The sequence below is a fragment of the Apis mellifera genome, linkage group LG12 (assembly GCF_003254395.2).
Source record: "Apis mellifera strain DH4 linkage group LG12, Amel_HAv3.1, whole genome shotgun sequence".
NCBI classification, from domain to species: Eukaryota; Metazoa; Arthropoda; class Insecta; order Hymenoptera; family Apidae; genus Apis; species Apis mellifera.
This window is the reverse complement of record NC_037649.1, coordinates 7,589,216-7,605,748: the sequence shown is the minus strand read 5'-3', so window position 1 is coordinate 7,605,748 and position 16,533 is coordinate 7,589,216. Positions and strand designations below refer to the sequence as shown.

General features: G+C 38.7%; 1 protein-coding gene and 1 non-coding gene across 5 annotated transcripts in view; one reads left to right on the top strand and one right to left on the bottom strand.

The window, feature by feature from the left end:
• The window catches only part of LOC409783, a 272,897-nt gene that overhangs the window by 34,288 nt on the left and 222,076 nt on the right, over positions 1 to 16,533 (top strand). The window lies entirely within an intron of this gene.
• On the bottom strand, positions 15,954 to 16,055 carry Mir3779 (microRNA 3779). Its single transcript, NR_039476.1, is given in 1 exon segment — positions 15,954 to 16,055. It is a non-coding gene; the product is annotated as a microRNA 3779 (primary transcript).

Sequence of the window (16,533 nt, the reverse complement as noted above, 5' to 3'; positions counted from 1 at the left end):
AATTAACGGATGTTACGTAAAGAAGATGATCGAACGATTTATGGAGGGATGTAGAAAGTGCAGTGATGTGTGTGTGTGTGTGCAGGATGATTCATTAACGCGTATTTCGAGGGATGTATTAATATATAACAAAGGAATATCATAACACATTCGAAGGATTCAAAGCTGTCTCTTGAAAAATAGAAATTGCAGTATTGAAAACAATCCCGTTTTTTTTTTTTACATATTTGAATTATAATAATAGAAACGTTGCATAGAGAAGAATATTCTTTCATAACCAGAATATTCAAAATTCTCTTTTCTCAGACCGAACCAGTTTGGAGAAATCATTTCTCAACGAATTTCTATTTCGTTTTTCGTTCTCCATGAAATTAAAGCAACGTAAAGGCTTATCATCATCCGAAGGGAAAAATCTCGTTCGATATCCCACGTCCATCCGTCCCTTTTGTCGCGCGTCCCGACACGTACGCGCCTTTATGAAATCGGCCGATAAATCTATCCGAGACGGAGGAGAACTCGTTCTCGCTCTCGTGGAATATGTATTTCGTAACGGAGTATTCGGATACGAATATTTATTATACGCGGCAGGGGTATAACGGTCCCCTCCTGTTACGCCTTTATCCACGGATAAAGCGAACGGTTCTTAACAGTCGCAAAATACGCAAATGTCCGCGTAAATATTTGCTGTAATTATTAATTCCTGACGTTATTATCTTTCGATAAGAATTGGAATTTTTAAATCCGAGTTTCTTAAATCGACGATTTAGATAAACTTAGATTATTTTGTTAAATAAATAGAAAGAGAGAGAGATCGATAGTGTCATTTTTTTCATTAAAATAAGTATAAGTTTAACAAACATTCTTTATTGAATAATTCGAGTTTCTTAAACCGACGATTTAGATAAACTTAGATTATTTTGTTAAATAAATAGAAAGAGAGAGAGATCGATAGTGTCATTTTTTTCATTAAAATAAGTATAAGTTTAACAAACATTCTTTATTGAATAATTCGAGTTTCTTAAATCGACGATTTAGATAAATGATTATTTTGTTAAATAAATAGAAAGAGAAAGAGCCATTTTTTTCATTAAAATAAGTATAAGTTTAACAAACATTCTTTATTGAATTTATTGAGAATTTTAACTAGCAAGCTCGTTCAAAAGGAAGGATGTTATATCGAATTTTGTTATCTAATTAAATCGAGCTTGTTTGTTAAAATAATTAAAGAAACGATCTCGGTTATTCTCACGAGGATTCTTTTTTAATACGAATCGATTCGACGAAAGTAAAAAAGCGATGGAAGCCTCTTCTTTCGAGATATGTATTACAATCTCTTGCTTAAATTTTGGGTATCGCCTCGCCTCTTCCTCATCTCTCAAAAGTAATTATGATTCGAAACAATTGGAAACGAAATTGCCAATCCCGTATTCAATCGTAACGCGCGTAGATTATCCTATCCTATTTCTCTCAAACGGTAAAAGGATGATGAATCAAGGATCGGTTACAAGGAAGAGAACCGTTAATCGATTCACATCGACAATAGCTGCGAGATTCGCTTCGTTCAAGCCTTATTAAATTCCACGGCACGCAGCCAGAGAGAGAGAAAGAAAGAGAGAGAGAGAGAGAGACGGATTGAACAACGTCGCGCGTCTGAATTCTCGCACGTGCCCCAACTCTCCTCCTCTCCTCTCCTCTCCTGAATCGCTACTACTGGACACTACCGTAAGGAATATCGCGCCACCGTGTCTCGGAAGCTGGACATAGTTAAACGGGCATAGGAAAGGCGCTCACGTAGATCCACATTTGCATAAAACACGCGTGCGCGTTCCACCTGGATGCTGGACGCTCTCGACGTGGCCACGTGGGCGACGTTCAGAGGCATCGCCAACAAAAGAGATCCGGATCTCTTTTCAACGGGCGATCGTTGCAAGGAAAGGAGCAGGGACGCGTGAAAGCCTCTTCTTCGACGGCTTTTACTTACGTCTCTTCTTTCTCCCCTAATCCCTTGCATCCGGCGTTAATTTTCCATCATCCGTGAAAGTATCGATGTATATTTTCCACATTTTCTCATCGAAGGAATAGAGCTAATTCCTCAAATAAATTTTTCCTCTCTCGAAATTCAGAATTCGAAGTCGAGTATATAATATTATCGACGACTTTTACTTACACGCTTGCATCCGGCGTTAATTTTCCATTATCCGTGGAAGTATCGATGTATATTTTCCACATTTTCTCATCGAAGGAATGGAGCCAATTCCTCGACGGGTTAAATAAATTTTTCTTCTCCCGAAATTCAGAATTCGAAGTCGGGTATATAATATTATCGACGATTTTTACTTACACCCTTGCATCTGGCGTTAATTTTCCATCATCCGTGGAAGTATCGATAATATTATAATTTATATTTTCCACATTTTCTCATCGAAGGAATAGAGCTAATTCCTCAAATAAATTTTTCCTCTCTCGAAATTCAGAATTCGAAGTCGAGTATATAATATTATCGACGACTTTTACTTACACGCTTGCATCCGGCGTTAATTTTCCATTATCCGTGGAAGTATCGATGTATATTTTCCACATTTTCTCATCGAAGGAATGGAGCCAATTCCTCGACGGGTTAAATAAATTTTTCTTCTCCCGAAATTCAGAATTCGAAGTCGGGTATATAATATTATCGACGATTTTTACTTACACCCTTGCATCTGGCGTTAATTTTCCATCATCCGTGGAAGTATCGATAATATTATAATTTATATTTTCCACATTTTCTCATCGAAGGAATAGAGCTAATTCCTCAAATAAATTTTTCCTCTCTCGAAATTCAGAATTCGAAGTCGAGTATATAATATTATCGACGACTTTTACTTACACCCTTGCATCCGGCGTTAATTTTCCATCATCCGTGAAAGTATCGATGTATATTTTCCACATTTTCTCATCGAAGGAATGGAGCCAATTCCTCGACGGGTTAAATAAATTTTTCTTCTCCCGAAATTCAGAATTCGAAGTCGGGTATATAATATTATCGACGATTTTTACTTACACCCTTGCATCTGGCGTTAATTTTCCATCATCCGTGGAAGTATCGATAATATTATAATTTATATTTTCCACATTTTCTCATCGAAGGAATAGAGCTAATTCCTCAAATAAATTTTTCCTCTCTCGAAATTCAGAATTCGAAGTCGAGTATATAATATTATCGACGACTTTTACTTACACCCTTGCATCCGGCGTTAATTTTCCATCATCCGTGGAAATATCGATGTATATTTTCCACATTTTCTCATCAAAGGAAGAGAGCTAATTCCTCGAATAAATTTTTCCTCTCTCGAAATTCAGAATTCGAAGTCGGGTATATAATATTATCGACGACTTTTATTTACATCCGGCGTTAATTTTCCATCATCCGTGAAAGTATCGATGTATATTTTCCACATTTTCTCATCGAAGGAATGGAGCCAATTCCTCGAATAAATTTTCCTCTCTCGAAATTCAGAATTCGAAGTCGGGTATATAATATTATCGCAACGCGAGCTGCGGTCAGGTGGAGGCAAAGGTGAAACCGGAGGACCACCAAAGCGTGCCGTTTGATCGTGTGCGGTATTCCCCTCTCCTGTTTCGCTCTAGATAACTATCGCGTTCCCATCAAGATATTGCTGGAGGGGCATGTGTGTTGGCGCAAATGGGCGCGCTCCAAGCCGCGGCAGGTGCGCTCGCTCGCGAAACTCGCGTCCAATCGGCCCTCTCCCCTCTCTCTTCCTCTCTCTTCCTCCCTGCACGAGGCAGTAGCACTTCTTTTCTTCTTTTCATTTTCGATCGAGCCACGCGTGAAAAGGAATACGCGAAGGAAAGGAAAAGATTCTTTCTTCCATTCTCGAATACGATTTAAATATATTAATCGTAAAAAGAGAGAGAATGTATACGAAGGTTATCTCGACAGCGTTGAAGGATCTCTCGAGAGGAGGAAGAGGAGTGAAGGATTCTGGTCAGCAGAACTGTTCGCCGACGTTGGCGTTTCGATCGCTCGCCTTGCCAACGAGGATGTGGCAATCCTCCAAAGCTCTGCGTGCTACCAGAACTGTCATCCTCCTCGCTTAGGAGTTGCTTAATAATTCAGAGCGGAAAGTTAAAAGGGGAGGCCTGTTTCCAAGTAAATACATCTTGGCTCGGTGAAATCGTTTAACCGGGATGATGCATTACGGCTAATTCGACCGCGGCCATATAATCCGACAGTAAATATGCGGATCGTTGCAAGCCCTCCCCTCCCCCTCCCTTTTCGTAATAATTATGATATATCGCGAGCGGAGGGATAGATACACGTATTTCATAAACTTGCGTTTTAGAAAGACGTATCGTAATACCATTGTTCTCGAGATCCATTTATATTCCGACGATTATCCAACAATTATTATTTCGAGAGAAAATGTCGCGTTGGAAAAATCCCTGCCCCAATGTCGATCCTTTCTCGAGTTTGAAAGAAATGGCATCAGGGAAAGAAAGAAAAGATATTAAACAGAAATATTAATATCCGGAGAAGAAATATTTTCCAAAGCTTATTTATAAACGTAATTACACGTAATTACGGTTGTAACGTGACCTCGGTCGGTCCACGATGAATCATCCAGAGATCTGGTAAGAAAGATCTTGGCCAACGACGAGATTATCGAGGGGTCCAATTAATAATCCGCGTTAATTGAAAGCGTTTCGAGTAAAGCGAACCGAACATCCCATCCCCGACCTTCACCTTTCTCTCTTATACTTCTTCCGAGGGGACCAGAAGCAAGGTCGACGAAGCGTCGTTTATCCTCTCTTGGTGAATTTCTCCCGGCTAACGGGACGTTAGCTAGATTTTTCTCTCTGTAATAACTAGTTACGCACAATACGCGAGGAATATTTATCGTTGCGAAGCGAGGAAAAATTGTCGACTCCTTCTTCTTCTTCTTCTTCTTCTTCTTCTTTGTTCGTAATATTACTACAGCTACTCTTTTGTATTCACCTGTAATCAAATTTACGCCTCTTTTGTTTCGAGTAAAAGAATACTTTCATTTCCACTTTTATTTTATTATTGGGAAATACGCAGGTGCGAGTAATATTTCTAATTGATTGTTAAATTTATTGTCGGAGAAATTAATTAGGGAAAAATTGCGACGAAAAGAAAATTCTCTTCTCATGGGATTATTGAATTGCGAATTTGGAAGAGAGAGGATTCTTAGCGTGTCAGAATTTTCGCCAGAAACGAGAAGTTGGTCGCAGAGAGGAAATGGAGTAGAAGGAACGGAATAGAAGAAAGGAAAGAAAGGAGGAAAGAGAAGGTTGCGCCCAAGTATTTATACGTGTTTGCATTATACTCGGCTGCTTTTCCTGGTAAACCCGGAATAGATAGAGAGGGGGTTGGAAACTCTAGCATTATTAAATCACGATTTGTTTAAGTCGAAACGCTCGCGCGAAGCGTGTGTGCATCTGTCTTCCATTGCTTCTTGGAACGTCGGTATTTGTGAAAGAGTGAAGAGATATTCGAGAGAACGATAGAAATTGGGATTGCGAAAAGTCCATCTTCCTTCAATAGTGAATCAATAGTTTTCCATGGAAATGAAAATGATTGGAATCGAGTTTCAGACGCTTTAAATATAAAAAGCTTGGTAATCGAGAGAAGATCGATTCGAAATTTTATTATTCTCTCGATTCATTCAGAGTAAAAACAGAAGACTGTCTCTGTCCAAGGGAACAGCTTTCCTTTGCCTCTCTCCTTTCCCCTTACAATGTTCCTCTTCGACTATTAATCGTAATTTGTTTTCGTTGTGAGGAGCGTGTAAGCACCTGTGCATTTCAAATTCTCGGAATGAAAGTGATGGGCGAAGCGTCGACAACCCGAATAATGTTCGACCACGAAGTTTTCTTTTCTTTTTTCCCCTCCCCCTCTCTTTTATTTTACGCCGATCTACGTACGAACGAAGCGGTGGGTTCACAGGGCAGGATATATCCATGTTTGTTTTCTCGAATCTTCAACATCTTTTGTTGCTCACAATTTTCATCCACATTTCACGCTATTCTATTTTCAAACGTTCTTTCCTTCGCGTTATAAATAGCTCTCGTGCTCTCGAATTTACGGCTTTTGGTCGTGGGCAATCTTTTTTTTTCGATCAATTCTCTTTGAACTTGAAATTTTTCGTTCGAATCATCAACTATATTAATTTTAAGAGTTTCGATTCTTCCTGATTGGAGGGAAGATTTGTTAAGAGTATTCGCGATTTGTTCTTTTTTTGTTTATTATTTTATCTGCAAACGCGAATATCTTTATACAGTTTTATTCAGGACAGGATATTTCGAAATAAGATGGATGGTGGATGAATATTGAAAAATCAAAGTAGAGGACGAAAGGAAAAAGAAAAGAGCACGAGTTGAGATAATAACGAATGATTTATCACTGTTTGCACCGCGTAACTCTTCGCTTGATTTCCGTAGGAGAGGCAATAATTCTTCCGTTATTCGGGAAAGCAACGGAGTTTATCAAGTCTCGACTCGTTATCTTTATTTTTCAATCACCTGGTTAAAAAGAGAAACTCTTGAGAATCAAACTTTTTCGATCTTCTCTTCCAAGAGTTTTTAATTTCGAATTTCTTTGCCGAAAGATTCAATTCGGAGATCGTCGATTAAAATTCTTTTACGATACGAGATAACTTTGCGGAACTTGCGAAAAGTTTGATATTTAAGATTTTTTAAAGATCTATCTCTAGAATGGTACAAAATTTTCATTTTAAATATCTCGAATCTCACATACATATTTCTTCTTCCTTCAAAAAAATCCATCTCCACGGAATTCCTCGTACATTTATCTTATCTCAAAATCGCAAACACTAATTTTCCCCGTCACAAAAATTCCTATCATTTTGCTTTCGAAAAGATCTTCTTAAAAAAACGAAAGAAAAAGGAGAGAAAGGAATAAAGCGATATCGGTCGATCTTGCACGCAAGCTCTCCACGCATAACCGGAACGAAACGCATGAATAATAAGGAGGATTCTTGTTTCGTTAAAGTATCGAAGCACCTGTCGCGGCCAGGGGTGAATAAACGGAGGCGCGTTAAAAAGGTATTTCGCTCAAGTTGCGCGGCGCAGGCGTTGCACCAGGCGTTACACGCGTGCCTCCTGTATGCAAATACGCGCGAGTGCGCTGGGCCGAACAGCCAGCGTGCGCTCGTTTCGTTGAATTATATTTGAAACGATTCGAGCCGGTTAAATTATCTCTCTCTCTGCCTGGTCACCCGTTTCCTCCACGTGCAATCTCCTCCCCCTCCCCCCGTAATAATTACGGAATAATTTGCGCGCGTGGCTGGGCGAAACGAGCTTCTTGCTCGTGTTTGTGACGCGTGCGCTCGACCGTGGATTTTCCTTTTGTTCCCCGATTAACTCGAAATCCTATGCTGTCGAAATTTTCTTTGAGCGAAAAATTCCATTTCGATTTTTCTCGAACCGGTTAATCTTTCGAGCGAAATCATCTATTCTTCGAAGAGTTGAGAATTAATTTTGAAAAAGTCTTCGAATGAACACGGAGAGTTGATTAATCCTGTTTGAAGATCTATGTAAGATCTGTGATTAATTTTGACGGAAAAATTCTTCGAAAGAACACGGAGAATTGATTAATCCTGTTTGAAGATCCATATGAGATCTGTGATTAATTTTGGAAAAATTTTTCGAAAGAACAAGGAGAGTTGATTAATCCTGTTTGAAGATCTATGTAAGATCTGTGATTAATTTTGACGGAAGAATTCTTCGAAAGAACAGGGAGAGTTGATTAATCCTGTTTGAAGATCTATGTAAGATCTGTGTAAATTTGGCTTTTAAATTTATTCGTTGATAATTGATTATTTATCCCAGTAGACTTTCACACAGCTTTTATCCTCGCTTCATTTTAACAGCGTTTAAAAATCACGGAACGGCTCGTTTACGAGGCGTTCGATCGGGAGGCAGGGTGGATATCCGGCTTGTTAAACTGTTTAAAGGCAAAGCCATTAAACATCGTCCCTACCTGTTCGTTGTTGTTGGAGCGAAACATCTTGGCGGAGACGTGTCTTGGAATCCGCGGGACGGGTTTCTGCAGGTGCAAGGCAATTAACAACCCCCTTGTTGTTGCGTAATGGCGGCCTCGGCCGTAAATTGTATTATTTCGTCGCGCACCATGAATCGGCTCGTCTTTGACAACGTTGCTGGCTTTTAAAAATCATTCCCCTGTACTTTCGTTTTGATCTGCGATCCTTCTTTCGAATTTATCTTTGAAAATCATATGAAAATTATATATCGATCGTTTTACGCGTTCTTACAATTCAATTCGTATAGAAATAACTCGATGAATCATTCTTCTGCACTTTCGTTTTGATCTGCGATCTTCTTTTCGAATCTATCTTTGAAAATCATATGAAAATTATATATCGATCGTTTTACGCGTTGTTATAATTCAATTCGTATAGAAATAACTCGACGAATCATTCTTCTACACTTTCGTTTTGATCTGCGATCTCTTTTTCGAATTTGTCTTCGAAAATCATATGAAAATTATATCGATCGTTTTACGCGTTCTTACAATTCAATTCGTATAGAAATAACTCGACGAATCATTCTTCTGCACTTTCGTTTTGATCTGCGATCTTCTTTTCGAATCTATCTTTGAAAATCATATGAAAATTATATATCGATCGTTTTACGCGTTGTTATAATTCAATTCGTATAGAAATAACTCGACGAATCATTCTTCTACACTTTCGTTTTGATCTGCGATCTCTTTTTCGAATTTGTCTTCGAAAATCATATGAAAATTATATCGATCGTTTTACGCGTTCTTACAATTCAATTCGTATAGAAATAACTCGACGAATCATTCTTCTGCACTTTCGTTTTGATCTGCGATCTTCTTTTCGAATGTATCTTCGAAAATAATATGAAAATTATATCAATCGTTTTACACATTATTACAATTCAATTCGTATCGAGAGATAACTCGGCGAATTTAATATACATTAAACGAACATCATACGATTAAACGAATTAAAAATATTGCAAACGGGGGAATTGCAACGAGAATAATTCGCATCGAGATCGAGAGTCGGTTACGTCGAAAGAGCAAACAGAATCGATATATCTGCAAATTTTCCAGAAAGAAGGGAAAGAGGAGAAGAGAAAAAAAAAAAAAGAAAGAAGGAAAGAATTGTTCTGTTTGATGCGTAATCGCGTTATTAATTGGTGTACATCGAGATCTCACTCGATAAAGGGATAATTTTCAATAAACAACGAGCCACGCTTATTTGCATAATTACTAATGGTTCCGTAAACACGGGCCCCGTTCAACCGTTTCTTCCTCTCATGCATTTTAATGGACCGACCGATATTCTTCTCTCCCTCTTCTTTTCCCGCCCGTGGCAAAAATTTTATACCCCTCCCCCCTCCCCAGGAATCCATTAAACGACGGATTCGAGAAACTCGGGCAAGAATCTCTGTTCTCTTCACGTCAGGCAAATTTCTTCCACGTTTCGCTCAGAGAGTCGGGAAATATTTATTTCGAGGGGGTGAAAGGCAACGGCCAACGTGTTTTCGGGAAGCCAAAGGGAAGGAGAAGTTTCCTACTGCTTGAAAGGAAAGCTTCTTTTGATCTCCTCCTTTTTTCCCACCATTATTCTAATCTAATGTAATCTAATGTAAAATGCCGGGAAGAAGCTCTATTAGAGAGAACGTGTTTTCCCTTCCCCGAGTCGAGTCGGTGGTATTACGTGGCAGATTCGAGGGGATTTGGAATTGTGCATTTTTCACTGTCCCTTTTTTTTTCTTCTTTTTTCATGTAATCGTGACGAAATAATTCAGGGAGAAATTTTCGTGAACGAAATTTTCACGTTTATAAAGCATTCTTATATATTTATGTAGGCTTTTTAAACTATCAATTATTATATATAAATAAAATTAAATCGATTAATTATTATACACTTTACAGACTGATTCTTCAAAGTGTGATATCTGACGATATTCGGCATAATTATATCTGGTTTTGCTTCTTTTTCCATTCGATGAACAGAGACTTTATTTTTTCGAGAACTTCTTCTTCTAACTTTCTCTATCATCGCTTCCAGCGTTTTTAATTCCTCGAGTCGAAAAATCGTTAAAACGAGATATCTCCCGTACGCGATATAAATGGCGGCCACGAGTCGATCGAGATCGAAATATTCGCGATTCGTAAAGATTTAATCCGATGGCATAATAACAATTTCGATGCAATCTGATCCGATCCGGTTAAGTTTTCGATATATATACGTATATATTTAACGGAATTTCCACGTTTTAATTTAATAGTTGCGTTTCGAAATTTATGGAATATATTTTCCCGCCTTGGAAACTGTTTATCAGAATTAACAGTTCGGTTTCGAGTTGATTATGTAAGCAGACTTTAGTAGCAGCGGTACCTGCTGCTCGTTATCGTATCAGTAGCGAGATATTGTCAATACCGGTGTCGAAACCCCCTCCTTGTCGAAACCTTGTTTCAACAACGTGTTTCAAGTTTGCTTATTACGAAACTGTTGGGCCTAGCCTCCCTTCCCCTCCCCTCCCCTCGTTCCAACAGGGTTACAGACACGCGACACAGTTTTCCTGTAACTTTGCGTGTTGGCGCGGGAACAAGGGATAATATGCGGACTTTGGAAACCAATTATCAATGTACAACTGGAATTCCAACTTGATTTTACAATATATTTGGTTTCTTCCAATATTTCGTTCTCATTTTCTTAGTTTCATTATTATTATACGTGTGGATAAGAATAGGTGAATAATTATTCGATGGAATAACGTTAAATTGAATTAATTGAAGGTTAATCAATATTGTTCAATATTTTTTTAATCTTCGATAAAGTCTATAAAACGGTGTTGTAATAAAGTTATTCGATTCTGGATGTGATTAATCTTTTAGAATAAATATTTACATATAGGAAATAATTGTATCGAAGATTGCAAACAAAATACTTAAAATTTATCGCTATATATATATATTAAATTAATAATTTTTAAGATTCGATCAAGAGATAGCTGTTCTTCGGATAAAAATCTACTATTGGAATATATTCGATAAGAAAGATAATTTTCTTCTTTCGATTCGTCTATTCTTATTTCGTTATCTTTAATATCGCTTTAGGATGTCCAGCGTTATATTCATACCATTCATAGCTTCTGAAAACGAAGCTTAAACGAAATGCTTCGAATGGAAGAGTATCCATCCCTCTGCTATTTGATTCGACAAAAGTATTCCCTTTATCTCCAAAAAACCAACATTTTCACAGCCATACGTTTTATACTTCAATCACAAAGATTAAATTATCACTTTATCGATACAAAAAACTCCAAATCAACTCTATTTCTTATCCATCAGATAAAATTAATTACAAATCGACATCTTTGCGTCTAAAAATATTAAAACATTTTCAAAAAACTCCAAACTTTCATCCACGTCAAAAGTACGCCCCCTCTTTAATAATTTTCACATTAGAAAAGAACAGTTTATTTCATTGCAAATTCCATTCCAGAATCCAGAGAAACTGGATGGAAATGAACAACCGAATGCCATTTGCGATTCGTCCATCGTCCTATTTCGCTTTCCACGAAATTACCGGCTATTTGTATTAGGTGGAGGAGGGCTATAATAGTAGCGTAAAGGGTGGCGGCAGCTGTTGCCCGTTCAATTCGCCCATCTCGGCCGGCCAATTCCATATGTTCTCTGCTTTCCTTTATGCCTCTACATAGACCGTTGAAAATTCTCGTACGTTGGCACGCGACAACAACCGGCCAAGCAATAAGACAATCCTCCCTCCCCTCACGTTGAGCAAACGTAATTTAGCAAGGTTGTTCAACATCTCGTTTCCGAACAACAAGACAGTTATACGATTTCTGTGTATTCTGCGTTTCTTATATCTCATTGCGAAAAAGTTTGGATTTCAAGTTTGGAAATAAGGGAGGATCGATGGATCTTGGATGCGGTCCAACATTTCGAATTTTCGAATTTTTAATGCATAAGGGACTTTCGATATCGACTCTCGGTTTCATTTAGGAATCATCGTGTTCTCTTCGATAATTAATCACGATATTTTTGTAAAATACAACTCTGGAGATAGGGTGGAATTTATTTTAAAGCGAGAATCACGGTTAAAATAACGCGCAGATTCGAGCGAATTTCGAATTATAGACAATTTATAGACAGGGGATAATAATACGTAAGCCCGTGCCACGTTATCCGTGGTTAAATTTCGACTGTACGCGTATTTACAAGCACACAGTTGCGGTTTGACAATTTCACGGGTGACACGTTTAACGGAAACGGCTGGATTTCTCTGAACGCGATTTCACGTTCGATCGAGTATCATCGCTGTTATATCCGTTCGTCCCATTCTATTTTTGTATCGCAGAATAAAATAATATTTTGCGAGATATTTATATTCTCTTCTCTCGAAAACAGGGTTCGAAAGATTGAAGAATAATATTCTCGTTCGAATATTCTATTAAAAATAGAAATTAAAAATTTAATTTCGGCGCACGAAAATATATTTAGAGAAGAGGATCGATTAATCGAATCGAGACGAGATTCTGATAACACCCGAGTTATTAAAATTCCCTTTGAGAGGGAGAGAGAGAGGGTTGTGCACCGTTGTAGAGATCAATTTGTTAGAAGTTTTCGCTAACACAGTTTTCCACTCCACGATGCTCGGGGGAGAGGGAAGGGGGGCTAACCTGTTATTCCCTGTTATTCATGGTACGTCGTTTGTAAGAGCGGGTTTAGGAAGGGAAGGGGGGGATAATCTGATTAGGCGGCTGAGATACTCTTCTGTGTAAATCGAATCATCGAAATAACCAACGCCGGGATTATCTTTCGTCGTTTTCGTCGGCCACGCTAGCGGCACGAAACCTTTTGTCCGTTGAAAATTCAATTTCGTTTACAGAAATGACTACGAAAAACGTAGCTTCGATGCTTGTCACGGGGAAATTCCCCCTGTTTGCCAAAGTGGTTGTTAATCCTGTTTACGCTTACCGGATTCAATCACCCTTCTTCTGACGTTAATTCGTATCTTTCTTGAACGAGGGTGAAACGTTTAGTGATTACAAAAGATCGGATTCGATAACGCGTGCACGATTATTAAGAATCGAAAATTTATACATATATATGTATATAATAATAATGCATTATAATTCAGAATAATCAGATTACAAAGTCAAAAGAAATTTCAATCTTTCTCTCTTTTTTTTTTACGTAAAAGAAACGAGAGAAAGAACTCGAAATTTTGTGATCGAAACCCACTCAGAACGTAGAGGAAATCGTCCCATTGAGATCCCTTTTTGATTCGTCCCGATATCTCGATCGGTTGCCGAGATACGAGGATACAAAGTTTTCGCATAAGAGATTATGAACGAATCCTAGTGACCTATATTTTTTCCTGGGAATTCGGTGCTCCACGTTTTTCCAGGAATCGTATCGTGTCACTCGTCTCGAGTTTGGGATAGGTCAGTGAGACGAGGTGCGAGCGAGAGGTCCTAGTAAGCGACAAGGACCGAGATAGTAAACGATCAAAAATTACCTTTGTCTTCACGCGACGATATCTCGCGAACCGGAAGTCGTATCGGGATAAATCAAAATGGATTTCAAAGAGGAAAGCTCCGCGCTTCTAATGGTCTTTCACTCGTTGACCGGAAGTTACTATCTTCCAAGTTATAGCGGTTCAAAGTTTTTCGAATTTTAATAAAGTTTAGTTGGCTTTAAGATAAAGGATTAAAAATTATCCTCGTCTTCACGCAATGATATCTCGCGAACCGGAAGTCGTATCGGGATAAATCGAAATGGGTTTCAAAGAGCAAGGTTTCACACTTCTAATGAACTTTCACTCGTTGACCGGAAGTTACTATTTTTCAAGTTATAGCGGTTCAAAGTTTTCCTAATTTCAATAAAGTTTAGTTGGCTTTAAGATAAAGGATTAAAAATTATACTCGTCTTCACGCGACGATATCTCGGGAACCGGAAGTCGTATCGAAATAAATCGAAATGGGTTTCAAAGAGGAAAGCTTCGCGCTTCTAATGGTCTTTCGTTCGTTGACCGGAAGTTACTATCTTCCAAGTTATAGCGGTTCAAATTTTTCCGAATTTTAATAAACTTTAGTTGGCTTTAAGATAAAGGATTAAAAATTATACTCGTCTTCACGCGATGATATCTCAGGAACCGGAAGTCGTATCGGGATAAATCAAAATGGGTTTCAAAGAGCAAGGTTTCACGTTTCTAATGAGCTTTCACTCGTTGACCGGAAGTTATTTTCTTCCAAGTTATAGCGGTTCAAATTTTTCCGAATTTTAATGAAGTTTAGTTGGCTTTAAGATAAAGGATTAAAAATTATCCTCGTCTTCACGCGACGATATCTCGGCAACCGGAAGTCGTATCGGGATAAATCAAAATGGGTTTCAAAGAGGAAAGCTTCGCGCTTCTAATGATCTTTCACTCGTTGACTGGAAGTTACTATCTTCGAAGTTATAGCGGTTCAAAGTTTTCCGAATTTTAATAAACTTTAGTTGGCTTTAAGATAAAGGATTAAAAATTATACTCGTCTTTACTCAACGATATCTCGGGAACCGGAAGTCGTGTCGGGATAAATCAAAATGGGTTTCAAAGAGCAATGTTTCACGCTTCTAATGGTCTTTCGTTCGTTGACTGAAAGTGAATATCTTCGGAATTACAACGGTTCAAAGTTTTTTTAATTTCAATAGCGTTTTTTGAGCGTACGCGAAAAATATTCAATGATTGATTCATGCAAAATGTAGGATATATATATTCTTGAGAAGATATATAGAATGGTTTCTAATTAAACATTCGTCCACAAACTACCAATCTCCTCGTATTCGGTTTCAAAGCGTTATAGGGAGCGTGGTGTCCCTTCCCAAGTTTCTCACAAGTTTCTAACGGAATGTAAACGTGTAGGCAAACCGTAAGCGGAAAAGAAGGAGCGATGATTTCGTTTCCCAACCGAGCGATTAGTTAATTACAAAGCGGCCGATGTGTTTCTATTTTGTAACGGTACATTCTCTAATTATGCGCCACGACTTTAGAAACAAAGAGTACAATCCTTTGAGCCGAGAAAACACTGTCGGGTTGTTTAACCATTAGCCGTCGGGCGTGTGCGGTTTCGAGTCGGTTCTCTGTGACCGTATTATGCAAATTAGAAAAACACGATGTTAGCGTGATTAAGTTAATCACTCTTCAAAAGGATCAAAAGATCATCTTTCTTCTTTGCCCTTTTAACATTTTTTCTTTAATCGCCTCGAACGAAAACGAAAATGGAAATTTCACGGAGCCGCGCGAAATTGTCGCGCGTATTAGCGAGGCTAGAAATTTGAAAGCCGTCATCGACGAATCGATTTCAACGATTGGTGCGGATGACAGCCCCGAAAAATGGTTCTATTGTAGGCGCGGCTTAATATCGCAACGACGTTGGTCCATCGATTCCATTCAGGAAAGACCTGTTGTCGTCTGGTCTAGACTTGCCGGCTGGTCGAGCAGCCTTTTTCAACCATGAAGCGCCGCAAATTCAACCGACCGATCGCTGGACGTTGTCGTGTCTGGGCTTCCTTCAGAACCGAGCCTTATATATACAATAGATTGTATTACATCAAAAGATAACTACTAATATAACGAACAAAGAAACGTAGGGTGAAATTCCAAGATAAGATACTCGTCGTCGCAACAACTCTAAAACTCTCTGTTTTTCTTATTTCACTTTCTCGAAGAGAGAGAAGACACATCGAGTATCTTGAAACTTATTATTACATTAATTTTGACTCGTACAAAATCCCCTCCGTCGATTTACCCAAAAATTAACAGCTTCTCCTCTCCAATCGCCTGCCTCCTCCATCTGTGCGGCTCAAGCCGTCCGAGAGTGAAGCACCGGTATGTCTCCCGACCAGACATACCGGTTGATCGAGCAACCTTTTTGAACCATGAAGCGCAACAAGTTCAACGAAGCGGACGGTGCGTGTCGAGCGGCAGGCCCGGCCGGTGCTTGGAAAAGCGGACGTCGCACGAAATTATCGTCGAAACGTAACGCGGTTTAAAAAAAAAAGAGTGAGTAAAAAAAGAGAGAGAGAGAGGAGGAAAGAAGAGGAGGGAGAGGCACGTCGCTTTGAGACAATTCTTTCTAATGGACGGTGTCGGAGTCACGGTTTGTCCACGCTTTACACGAGGTGACGTTGCCGGAATCGTTTAGCTCGATCCGCGAAAATAATTCGTTCGAGCAGCGTGAAATGTAATAAGCGCGGCGCGAATGTACAAAGAGTGATGGGGGAATTGTAATATAAAATTCGTTCGAGCGTAAAATGCGCGGAGGTTGAAATTTCGAACGTTGTTTCGAATATTTAATCATTCGTGGAACGAAAAAAAAAGAAAGAAGGAAAGAAGAATAAATATCGAATTAACGATTATTGGCTCGAACGTATTTTCTTCTTTCTTCTCGACCAAGAAAAATAATCCTCCAAGTCAA